The sequence below is a fragment of the Vespula pensylvanica genome, chromosome 8 (assembly GCF_014466175.1).
Source record: "Vespula pensylvanica isolate Volc-1 chromosome 8, ASM1446617v1, whole genome shotgun sequence".
Taxonomy (NCBI): domain Eukaryota; kingdom Metazoa; phylum Arthropoda; class Insecta; order Hymenoptera; family Vespidae; genus Vespula; species Vespula pensylvanica.
In genome coordinates, this window is record NC_057692.1 from 4,273,666 (window position 1) to 4,286,316 (window position 12,651).

The 12,651-nt window shown below is 32.3% G+C and overlaps 1 long non-coding RNA gene across 1 annotated transcript in view; it reads right to left on the reverse strand.

The window, feature by feature from the left end:
• Window positions 1–12,645, reverse strand: part of LOC122631125 — a 15,151-nt gene extending 2,506 nt beyond the window's left edge. The window contains exons 1-2 of the long non-coding RNA XR_006327626.1: window positions 12,181–12,645; window positions 11,812–12,033 (exon numbers count right to left, since the gene is read on the reverse strand). This is a non-coding gene — a long non-coding RNA (uncharacterized LOC122631125). The remainder of the gene's footprint in view (window positions 1–11,811; window positions 12,034–12,180) is intronic.
• Window positions 12,646–12,651: the final 6 nt, after the last annotated feature.

Consider the following 12,651-nt stretch of genomic DNA (forward strand, 5'->3'; position numbering starts at 1 on the left):
AAAAGAAAGAAAGAAGATATGCAAAGAAAGAAAGAATGAAAAAAAAAGAAAACAGATGTGTTATCCTTTAAAGCATACTGTTACGAATTTCTACGAAATTACGTTTTAACTCTTTCTATCTAATTCTTACCGTACTTTTTCTAACAACTTTTCGTAACTTCTTCTCTTTCATTCTATTTTAAAATTCGCGTTTCCTTAAGTTCGAGATGCAAAAGAAAAAAAGAAAAAAAAAAAAAATACATAGTTGAGTAAATTAGACAAATCGTACGTAGAAAAATTTTCAAGTCAATACTTTGTATCATTGAAAAGTCAATATTTCGTAAAATTGAAAATAAATACATATATATATATATATATATATATATATATATATTTATATTATAAACGAAAAGAAAATGATTACTTCGTTGATACAAATGCGATCGAGAAGTAAATACTTAGGTAAGTATATACGTATATATAATACATATGTATATACATACATTTAAATTACGAACGAAGAAAAGATCGAATTGTTAATTAAAGAAATAATTCTGTTCAGCAATAAGAAAAATATAGGAAAGATAAACGATTTCAGAACAAAAAAGAGAAAGATTGAAGAAAAATGTAGAATGAAATATGTGAAAGTTCACGTGTAAGTGTTCCATACACGTGTGCGTATTTGAAAAAGAAAAAAAAGAATAATACTAATAATAATAATAATAATAATAATAATAATAAATTGATTAAAGGGAAGAACGACAGAGACGGGTTTTATACGGCAAGGGTTCTAAGGGATGTAAAAATATTATAAAAATAACTCAATTAGTAAAATGATTGGATCGTCCTGCTAGGACAGGTTTCACCTTAAATTCATAATTAAGGAAAAATACAAGGGAACACGGTTGAAAATTGATAGTAGTTATTACCGATAAAATTCACTATTTTCTCTCTCTCTCTCTCTCTTTATTTGTCTCGTATTCGTAATTTAGAGATCAAATATTTCCTTTAAAAAATATAAAAGCTGTATCGTTTTGTCGTCCATCATCGCGTATTTCATAAAATGTATATTTCATATGAAGAGTAAATTTTATCTATACATTAGGTAAATTTTATATAATCTTTTTCTCTCACTTTTCCTCGTTCTTTCGCTTGTTCTTTTTTCTTTTTGTTATTTTTTTGACTATACGAGAAATCGAACGAAGCGCGAGCCAAGTACTTACTTTCCTTCTCTGTTCTATAACAAAGCGCGTTTCTATCGAAAGTTCAGCAGCTACGTACTCGAGCATTTTTTACACTCCCTGAACTCGGATGGAGATAATGGTCGAGGAGTAACGATCGAGCTCTCGTTTTTGTTTCCTTTAAAAACATCGACATCGGAACCGGGATAATTTTGTTTCGACTTCGAGAAGAGACAGCTCGGAGAATTCGTTCTCTTTTTTTTTTATCTTTTTTTTCTTTCCTTTTTCTGTTTTTTCTTTTCTTTTTTTTTTTTTAGGAGTACGTAACTGTCAGAAGACGATAACGAAATTCACCTTTTCGTGGTTTGAAATAATGAAAAAAAGAAAAAAAAATAAAAAGTTGAAATAGAAGAGAAAAAAAGAGAGAAAAAGGAACAACGAATTAATAAAAATGTAATTCGTTAATAGAGTATAATATTGTTTATATAGCGATATTATCTATAATGAGATGATCAAACATAGATATTTATTGTTAGTAACACAGTCTTCATTATTACCTTAGTTAATCATGAAGTATAAAAAGTATCAAAAAGAATTCCTCTCTCTTTTTCTCTCTTCTTCTTTGTTATTCTTGTTTCGACTTAAAATGCAAAAAATTAATCTATGAAAATTATTTGATCTGTACACTTAAAATAATAACCCAATGAAATTAATCCCCGTAAATAATTATATAAAACGATCTACGAGTAAAAGCTGTTTTTTCTTTCGATCAATGTTTCGACAAAAAAAAAAAAAAAAACGAAAAGAAAAGAAAAGAAAAGAAAACACACGAAAAGAAAGGAAAAGAAAAGAAAACAAAAAAAAAAAAAAACAGAAAAAAAGCAGAACGACATTTTGAGCACGGAAATACAAGAGAAAATTTATGAAATATAATACAAAGGAACGTCTTATTTCACTCGTAAGTAAGACGTTTTTTTATTTTAATTTTTTTTTTTAAGACTTCTAAGAGGAAAAAAGAGAAAAAGAGAGGGAGAGGGAGAGAGAGAGAGAGAGAGAGAGAGTATATGGAAGAAAGTATGCAAAGTAAGATGAAGGGAAAAGGGTTCGTTGGAAAAAATGGAGGAAAGAAAAAGAAAAAAGAAAGAAAAAAAAAAAAAGAAAAAGAAATGAAAAAGAAAAAAAAAAGAGTCGAGAGGCTCGAGAAATTATTCCTCTTCTTCTTTGCTTTGCTCAACGTCGCTCGCTTTTACGGATTCGCGTGGTCCCTCTCTTAACGTACGCACTTTATCGATCGTACGTTAGGTAAGGTCGGAGCACCTATATTCATTCTGGAGGAAAGAAGGAGAAAGAGAGAGGGAGAAATCGAATCTCTCGTTCAGCTTCGAGTTCGTAACAACGCGTTTTATAAAACTTAAAACGAAAACGTCGATCGACATATTCCTTCTTCTCTAACATGTTTCATCGATAAAAAAATCGTTTTCGAACTAACCGTGACCATTAGATATATATTTATATGTATTCATATATACGACATATACATATATATATATATATGTATATATATATATATACATGTATATCTATACATATGTATGTATTTAAAGGGGCCGCGCACATCTGTTGGTTTCTCTTTGAACAAAGAAGAGACGAGCCTTTTGTTTATTCTGCGCGAAACCAATTACTAGCTTACGAAGTTGTTGGATGAAGCGTAACAGGGGTGGGTTAGGGATGGGTTTGGGGGTGTGACTGAGGGTGAGTTGGAAAGGGATAAATCTTGTCCTAACCTTCGTCCAACTATTATGCAGAGCTCGTAATGATTAATATTGACAATGACATACCTAAGGATAAGTTTAGAAGATCTTTAAAACAAGACCTATTTGTTTTATATATATACACATAATGTATATATATATATATATGTATGTATGTATGTATTCCGATATCGTCTTTGTATATGCTCGCTCTTTAAGAAGTATTAACATGAGACCTTCGATTTTTAACCGTTCAATGCGTTCGATCAGGTCGAAAGAAATCGTGATTGGTCGGAATATTCTCATTTCTATTTTATTTCTCCTTCTCTCTCTTTCTCTCTCTCTGTTTCTCTCTTCTTCTCTTTCCGCTGGTCTTACCCATCTCGTTTTCTCTCTTTTTCTTTAGAATATCAACTATTTTATATTCGAAACATTTACCGTTCTTCTTTACCTTTTTATCCTCTCTTTCTTTTTTTTTTTATTATTTTTTTTCTTTTTTTTTTTTAAATATCCCATTCTACCCGAAAACAACATGCACTTCCTATTCCGTTTATTTTATATGATTAAAGTAAAAATCATTTTTTCCAAGCATATGCATTTACGTTTACTTGCACGAACGCGTTTTAAATAATGTAATTTCTAAAAATAATAAAACGTTTTATGAAACGTGTTTCGTTTTAACATTATAATTTTTTAACGAAATCATTTTTACGAACCCTTGAATTTCGTCGAGTTGGTTAAATTTAACTAATGCGATATGTTTGGAAACGTTTTTCAAATGTGAAATTAAAAAAAAAAATAGTTTGTGATATAGAAATGATATGGTAACAAAGAAAGAAAAAAGAATGGCTGACGATTGACGGAAGGGAATGAAAGAAGAAAAAGAACGAGAAGAAGAAGAATAAGATTAGTCGATACTAAATTTTAGAAGAGATTAATATATCTAGATTAATGCAACGTCTTAAAAAGAACTCGTTTTATACGGTTTGATATAGCGATTGCGAAAAGGAGTTTGAATGAAATTTAGCCCGTTTGGATTGCGTTTGGGTTGCGTTTAATTTTTGAGGGCAAAAAAAATAAAAAAAAAAAAAAAAATCATGGCAAATGTCGGATAAAGAACGAAGATGCTATATTTTTTACTTCTCTCTCTCTCTTTCTAATTAAAATACGCGAGCATCGTGAATAATAATGAGAGTACGAGTAACAGAGAAAGAGAGTTTTAGGTTCGAGTGGAGGCAGCTTTTCGTCGATTCATAGTCGTTCGGGTTTCTATTAATTTCTACTTTGAAATATCGTGTGTTTCGAGGATCCTTTCCTATAGGAAATTATGAGTTTGAAGAAAATTGAAAAAGTTCGTGTCGCCAAGGTACCAAGATTCATAAAAGGGATAAAAGTATTAATGTACGATTTCTTTCTTTCTTTTTTTTTGTTCTTTTCTTTTGTGTGCGCATATATCAAAGTGAAATTAATAATTTTTCGTTACCGATCATCCTAATTTCGTCCGACTATATTATTCATTCGTTTATCAAACTTTCTTCATTTTATCTATTATTCCGTAGTACTTTGAAAAATATCCATAAGTCACTCTTTTCTTTTAAACGTATAAACATTTTCTATAGATTTTCTATAGCGTTGCAATATTAATTATATCTTTTAATCTGAAATTCTGAACAATTCTTTTAACATGTATCTTACATATCTGTATGCAGAAATAATATGGATAAATAAATGTACGAAATTAATATCATAATGCGAATAAAAAATATAGCTCGATATGTATATAGACAATGTGAATATAAATTAATTAATGATAAATCCTAATAGAGACAAACCTGTGAAACTACAAAAACGATCTATGTATACGAACGATCAAGAAAAATGGTTTGGAAATGAGCCATGATAAATATTGATAGGTATCGGTCGGTAAAGATGCATCCTTCCGTTATGTATTCCCTATCAAATCCAACCAATTGAGCAATCCCGTTGAATTTGATTTTCTACGGCACGATTTGTAATCACCTATATTCGAAAAAATAATCGTCCCTTTTATCTTTTCTATTTTACACACATTTATATTCGATTAAATTCTAGACCATTTTTAAGTTATGCACTAATGACGCGAGGAGGAAAAGTTTAATGACGTTAAAAGAAAAAAGGAAAAGAAAAAAAAAAAAACAAATTTGAATTCAATAATGGAGGAAAAAATACATTGCAAATTGACAATAGAAAAAATGATATACGTTAAGAATATAACTCGTTACAGACACGCCAACTATCTATTTAACAAATAATCGTGTCGAATACGTCCTTCGCTATTTCCATGTACTATATATATACGTATATATACATAGACATGCACATATATATTTAATATATATATATATACGTGGATATATGTTTGCATATACGTAGCTTTTTCCGCGATCGCAGAGAAATTACAAATCGTGCAAGTTTTATCTTTCTTCCTCTCTCTCTTTCTCTCTCTTTCTTTTTTCTCTTTTTAACTCTTCGCTTTATTGCACGAATGGAAGAAAGAAAAAAAAAAAACAACAATAGATATTTCCGAAGGGACGATTAAATATTCAACAATAACGTATTTAAGCTCTCGTTTAACGCCGAACATGCGTTTCTCAACGTGCAAACTCAGCAGCAAAACTTTTTCCACCAGATACTCTCTTCTTCTTGCACGTATGTCGACGCATTGTTACTGCATCGTAACATGCTTCGTGAATGAATTTAATGGACCAACAAGAATGATACGCATATATGTATGTATGTAGATCATTTTTCTCATAGGTTTCGAGCTGTTAAGTAAAATCGTCACGAAGAAGATTCTCAGCGGCGAAACCATTAAACAAAAAAAAAAAAAAAAAAAAAAAAAAAAAAGAGAGAAAAAATCAAGTAAAACGATCGAGTAAAATCTCAATAAAAATCTTATTATATATTATCGACGTAAAATACTTTAATATCTATGAGTTTCATAATGGTTTGATATATTTTTTTTCTTTTTTTTCTTTTTACATTTTATTCGATTAAATTCGAGACCATCTTCCTCGATAGCGAGCGAAAAAAGGGAACGTTTAGTACGGCGTAAAAATAAAAATAGAAAAGAAAGAAAGAGAAGAAACAAAAAAAAAAAATTGAAAAAAATGTGAATTCAATATCGGAAAAGAGATCGTCGATCCTTTTTTTTTTATTCTTTTCCATCGCCATCACGAATCTCGTTGTAGAAAACTAGAAAGAAATGTTCACATGCATCCGTACATTACGAAACATTGATAATAATATTAATAAAAACACGATCGATAAAAAAAGATATTAGTTCTTTATTTAATCGCAATGAGGAAAATATGTTTCGTAAACTCTTTAAGATATTGTATGTTAAATATGATATAATGATATTAACAATAATAATGTTTATAATTAGACGTGTCATCGAACGCATGGAGGGCACGTGAACCTTTCTAAAGTTAGTCCTACTCCCTACTAAGACAGCCCCCTTCAAAATCGGTCCCATCCTCTCCAAAGTTGGTCTTGACCCAGTTTGATTAGTCCGGCCCCTACAGAGTTAGTCGAGCCCCATCCAAAGTTAACCTCGCCCCCTTCGAAGTTGGTATCCCACTTCAAAATTGGGCCAGTCTCCAATCTAATTAAACCACCCCCGCAAAATTTGACCCCGCCTTTTATTTAATCAGTCCCACCCCCTACAAAGTTGACCCAGCCTTCTATAAAATTAGCCCCGCTCACTTCAAATAAAAATAGGTAAAAGTGACAGCAATGAGAATGTGTAAATGGTGATTTTTTTTTGGAAACAAGAAAACGGTACGCCAAAAATACATAATTTTTTCAACATAACTGATGAAACCGCTATCAGAAGAGATATGTCTGATAGAGAAGTTTTTGAATTGTTTCATAAAGGTAAACTATCTCAAAAATTATACTGGAGAAAGACAAATACGAAATTACAAAGAGAAACTCTATATAAATCAAAGAAGATGAGTTAAAATTAATATAGCGTTAAATATTTTAATGAGTATATAATTCAAAAACCTACTATATAAAGTTATTGCAGTATAGATAAAAGCTTGGAAACTCTATATTTCAAGTACATTATGCCGCACAAAAGTTTTCTGAACAATACCGGAAATTTTACATTTTGCTAGAAATAATTGTAATTTTAACGATCCATTGATAAAAATTAGAGAAGTTTGATGATTACTAAAAATTTCATATCTATGTAAAAATTGTATAAAAATATTTCTATCGATGAGTCAATGCATCGTAGAAGCTATTTGTATTACGCACGATTTATACGAACTAAATGACCGAAATTTGATATCAAATTTTATAAATTATATGATACTCAAAGAAAATATATACCTAACATCAAAATATATTTTTTGGAAATGATAAGACTGATTCTAGGTCTGTTAATAGAAATGTCGTGATAAATTTAACGAAAAAAAAATGAATTATTGCATCAAGGGTGCTGTCTTTATATAGATAACTGGTATAGTTCACCGACTTTATATTGTGGATTGTCTAATATGTAAACAAATGTTAAAATTTTAAAACCAACAGCAATATGAAAATATAGGTGGAATTGATATAGGCTATCAAATGTTAAATAAATTACACCCAATGTAGAGATGTAAAAAAGCATATAAAAAAAATATTTTTTTAATTTTTTGAATACGATTCTGTCAAATATTTATCTCCCATCGAGAAAAATCAAATAAAGGATCGAGCTTTTTACAATTTACAAGCAAAAACTAAAGAAAGAAATTATTGCCAAGCGTTTGAAAAATAAAAACGTAAGGGTGTCATCATCTATAAATGATTCCATAATAAGGTGCACTGATCAGCACTTTCCCCACAAAAATAATTTCAACGGAAGCAAAGGGAATAAAAACATCAAAGTGATGCAATGTAAATCTCTTAGAAGAGAAACTGTTTTTAAATGTGATATTTGCGATGTACCATTATAGACATATATATATATATATATATATATATATATATATATATAACATTTTAAATATTACCATATTAATTAAAAAAGACCTATCCGAGTTTATTCACTGTACAAATCTATAATATTATCTCCCTGTAATCATTACATGTAATTTCCAAGTAAAATCAATAATAAACGAAAACACAACAACTATCGTTACACAACAACTACAATGCACGGTGATACGAGCCGCGAATGGTAATTGAACGTCTCGGATGAATAACGTAACATATTCCAGAGCTGTGATGCAAATGGGTTAATAACGATAAGAGCGACGGCATCAAAAGTCATGCGCCAGATCAAAAGGATGGAACAGTCCGAAGTTTGCTTTCTGTGCTGGCGCACCTGCTCAGTCGTAAGAAACGAACGCGAAAGGGCGCGTCCATTCGAAAGGGGAAGGGCAAGAATATTAAGAACGATAATAATACTGATAATAATAATAATAATAGTAATAATAATAATAACAACAACGACAGTATCACCGTATCACCGTTTCATTGTCTTCTGTATTAAAACGATAAAGAAAAAAAAAGAAAAAAAAAAAAAACTCACGATAATGTCTCGAGTTTAGTATGTATAAGGAGAGATGGGAAAGAAGAAAAGAAAGTAAGAAAAAAAAAGGAAAAAAAAAAAAAAAGAGAGAAATGAAAGAAGGAAGTGAGAGATCAAGTAGAAACGAAGGAGAGAAGAAAAAAGAGAATAATAACGAAAAAGAAAATTGGATTATGAGATAAAACGCTATAGTGGATTATAAAATGGACGGTGAAGGATCGAATAAAACGAAGTGGAGAGGGTTATAGAGTAGTAGGGGAATAGGAGATAGGGGGTGGGGTAAGGTGGGAGGAGATTTTCGAGACGTTAACCACTTGCCGTGCTTAAATGTCGTTATCTACAACAATAGTGACTTAATTATATGGAACTTTGGCACGCGCTACTTGTTTTTGTTAGTTCGCGAGAATAGATCAGCTCAAGATGTAAAAGGTGTAATAATGTGGTAGGATAATAGGACTTTGATAAACCGGAAACGACCCAAGTCTTCGATCAAACTCGATAGGAACATTCAAAAATCCCCGTTGGGATGTTATATTATGAGATAACGAATTATTATTGGAAAGAGAGAGAGTAAAGAGAGTAAGAGAGTAAGAGAGTAAGAGAGTAAGAGAGAGAGAGAGAGAGAGAGAGAGAGAGAGAGAGAGAGAGAGAGAGAGAGAGAGAGAGAGTGAGAGAGGAGAAAATAGAAGGAGGTCGTGATCTAGTTGCTCACATATCGCTACTTATTACGAAGCTTTACGATCCATCGCTAATGGCTTCGCTTCGGCTTTACTTTGGGACTATAAATAATTTCCCGATACACCGCTCTCGTTGCTAAAAGAATAGACTTTTCTCATAAATCACACGTAAACGGTACGTAAAGCGTGACGCATGTGGTTGCTTTCAAGAAAAAGAGTAAAGGGACAAGAAAAAGAGAGAGATGGATAGATAGAGAGAGAGAGAGAGAGAGAGAGAGAGAGAGAGAGAGAAAGAGAGAGTCTATGAAAATAATCTTAAGATAAAAGTTCGTTTTTACTAATCGTCGTTGTGTAAACGATTGTAATGTGCTTCTTATTAAATTATAACCGAGATCCTTTTCCCTTATTAATTATAACAACTTTTTCCATGTTATCACTGTTATTAATATCATCATAATTGCGATTACTTGATAAATAAATCATCAATGAAAGTATCTCAGGGAGAAAGAGAAAGAGAGAGAAAGAGACTGATCGATTATAATTATAATCGGTCCTCGTAATTAACTAAAGCGATTAGTACACAGTCGTCGTAACGAAACGTGCTATCAACGTAATAGATACTTACATACCCGAAATAATACTCTCATTCATCACGAAACTAAAATGTAAAACGATTTAAACGTCGCCGTCGTTTTCGTTGAGTCAAATAACGTCGGACTCTCTATCGCGTTATGAAAGGACACTTCGCTCGAATACACGTTTCCAGTAAACATAATAAAATCGATCGGCCGAAATAAATGGTCGATTAAATTCGCGCGACGGGGTTTGAGCAATTCTCGAGCATACCCTACCAATACATAATGGCCGATTGATTCTGATCTCCCGTGAGAGCACGATCGTCAAGATTTACATGATAAAAGAGGATTAAATAAGGGATGAGGAGAAGAAGGGAGGGAGGGAAGGGACGGGCGGCGGACGGATGGACGGATGGGTGGGTGGGTAGGGGTAGTTGGAGGAAGCAAAAAAATAATAAGTAAAAAATGGAGACGCGTGCTAAATTCTGAAAGTACTCGTTTCTTACTTCGTTAAAACTCAGCGCCTCGTCTCTTTTCAATTAGAGATAGAGTTGAAGATGGAGATAAAGAGAAAGAAAGTACGATGCTTATAAGATCGTTCTGATCGATCATTTTTTATCAAAAGTTATTCTATCGCGAAATTGTATTTTCTGTGTTTTCTTCTAATCACATCTTTCTTAAATTTTAATCTAACAAACGTTTCAAAATATACGTCAATGTATTATACCGATTTAATCGCGTGTGATGTTTTGGAGAGAAAGGAAAAATAGAGAGAGAGAGAGAAAAAGAGAAAGAAGAAAATTGACCGATATACAAATAAAAAGAGAAATTCGTTCAATATATACAAAAAAAAAAAAAAGTAAAACGATTCGATCGGCTCGATCGTATTCGTATTTTCATGAAAATCAGGTGAAACAGGGTGGTCTTTTAAAGCTTCCTTCACACGACAATCTCACGTTCTCGTTCACCTCTTTCGCGACGTTAAAAAAAGGAGCGCCTATATTAAACCCGACGAATTATATCGTAAATTTTTCCTAGCTTTTTTTCAATAGTTTCTCAATTACCGAATACACGAATCTAATCGAAACGAACGATATATCGAGTTGTTGTTTTGCTTCTTTCCCTTTATCTTTTAAGTAATATACATATATATATATTATCATCGTCAACGAGATTGTTTCGAGCGAATAATATGCGTACACTTCGATCGTGTCGTTATGTAACGTGACAAATATTGGAAATTTTCATTTTTTCAGTATGATGATAAAGTACGATAAGAGAGAAATAGGGAAATAACAAAAAAAAAAAGAGGAAATAAGGAAAAAACAGAAAAAGGATATAAATGAAGATAACAAGACCGCCGACTGGTGTGACGATTTTTATCAAATTATTGTGTTAATGGTAACCAACGAATCGGGACGCTTGGTAATCGAGATCAAAACCACCCTTAATCCACGATTTACCGGCAGGAAAATCCTCCATTTCTTTGCACATACTTATCTCCGAGAAAGTGCATTGAAAGTCGCACACTTTCGAGAGAGACCGTAGATTTAAAGATTTTAAAATAGATCGCGAGTTAATCAATTAACACGGTAACACGACATAACGCGCGAGAAAAAGTGCAAAACACGCCGACATTTATCATTATCTTTTCTCAAGATTCCTTTTTACTTAACAAAAAATATCCTACGAATACGAATATAAAATGAACAAAAAACAAAAAAAACAAACTAACAAAATTTCTTATTCGTTCGTTCGACCAAACCAAAACACAAGATCTTTCGTTTATAAATAATATTAAAAAAGCATTTGACAGTAACATCTACAAGGTAGATGGATACACAGATAGATAGATAGATAGACAGACAGATAGATAGATAGATAGATAGATAGATAGATAGATAGATAGATAGATAGATAGATAGGGAGAGAGAGAGAGAGAGAAAGAGGGCGAGAGATAGAGAAAGAGGGAGAGAGAGAGAGAGAGAGAGAGAGAGAGAGAGAGAGAGAGAAAGAGAACGAGTCAAAATGAGAACAAACAACTCGTAAAAACGTAAGAAAATTATCAAATCACTCACTCACATGCCTGTTAGTCATATATATGTATATATATCCAGTTCCTCGTATCACCGTCCGTGATCGCGCAAAAGCAGAAGAAGAAACGTGGTGGAGCGTTCGACGGACATGACGATCGAGTCTCGTTTTATTATCCCTTATTCCTTACTTCCTTTCCTTCCTTTATTCCGTTTCTTCGATAGATATATCAGAGTAAAAGGGACGACATCGTAACGACGTTATGTCTCTCTTCACGAAGGAAGAAAACAGAAGAAAAAGGAAAAGAAAGAAAGAAAGATAGATAGAAAAAAAGAAAGAAAGAAAGAAGTAGAACAAACGAAGAACGAAGAACGAATTTTCTTTCTTCTTCGTCGTCGTCGTCGAACGGCGACTCACATGATCGTTAACACATCATCCGTTGAATCGTATTCATCGCGTAAATAATAAACATATCCATATCACCGATTAAAACCGAATAAAAATATATATAACGTGGACGACGAGCACCGCTCCCGTAGGAACATGATCGAGCTATTTCACTCGATCGACTATCGCACAGCAGCTTTAACTATATATATATATATATATATATATATATATATATGCGTGTGTTATATGTGTATATATATATATATATATAATTTGTAGTCCTCGCGTATTTTCTCATGGGCCGCCTCTACTTCCTCTCGGGCTTCCTCGAACGTGAGATCCAGTAGAAAAGAACCGACAATGTTCGGACGTGTAAGTGTCGAGGTAGTCCGAGGGATTGAGAAAGCATGCAAGTAGATAGTACCGCGCGCGTAGTCAGACAATAGTCGGCCGGACTGGAGAGAGAGAGAGAGAGAGAGAGAGAGAGAGAGAGAGAGA